Source organism: Rhagoletis pomonella, unplaced genomic scaffold, assembly GCF_013731165.1.
Source record: "Rhagoletis pomonella isolate Grant_MI unplaced genomic scaffold, Rhpom_1.0 Rhpom_scaffold_00005, whole genome shotgun sequence".
NCBI lineage: Eukaryota > Metazoa > Arthropoda > Insecta > Diptera > Tephritidae > Rhagoletis > Rhagoletis pomonella.
The window spans coordinates 4,886,150-4,886,783 of NW_023458559.1; the positions used below are offsets into that span (position 1 = coordinate 4,886,150).

Consider the following 634-nt stretch of genomic DNA (forward strand, 5'->3'; position numbering starts at 1 on the left):
GAAAATTTCATTGAAATCGGGCAAGCCGTCTAGGAATGATAGAAATCCGAAAAAAAACACGTAAAGCCAAACAGAATTAATTTTTTTTTTGTTTTTGCAAAACGTGCAAAGATACACACATGAAATTTCTTATGTGCACCCTCCACACAGACCCCAATCACCCCTGAAAATTTCTTTGATATCGGGCAAGCCGTCTATGAGGAGTATGCGAACAGGAAGTTTTGCCACTTAATTTTATATATATAGATTAAACTTTCATTCATAGCGATTTGAACGTCAGCAAAATTCAACGATTCCTCCAACGATCCAAATGTCATATTTTCTTTTATAAATATCTCGTTAATTTTCTGAGCTTCTTGGTTGGAAATTATAAAACTATTTATAATATTAGCCTTGGTAAGATGTATTGCTCTGTTAACCCATTCCTGCCTAATGGGTATTTAAATACCCAAGAAAGTGGTGTCACTAAATAAATTCTAGCTCGGGCTAGGAAAGAGATATCGAAGTTATATTTTTTTTTAATTGAAGAGGAAGAATGGGCCTTAAAAAACAAAATTATGTCAGTATATTGTTTTCGTTAAAAACTTTTTTTTTTAAGCCAAAATCGAGGTTTTTTTTTATCGGAAAATGCTTA

At 32.5% G+C, this 634-nt stretch overlaps 1 protein-coding gene across 1 annotated transcript in view; it reads right to left on the bottom strand.

Moving 5' to 3' along the window:
- The window catches only part of LOC118739763, a 6,726-nt gene that overhangs the window by 2,119 nt on the left and 3,973 nt on the right, over positions 1 to 634 (bottom strand). The window lies entirely within an intron of this gene.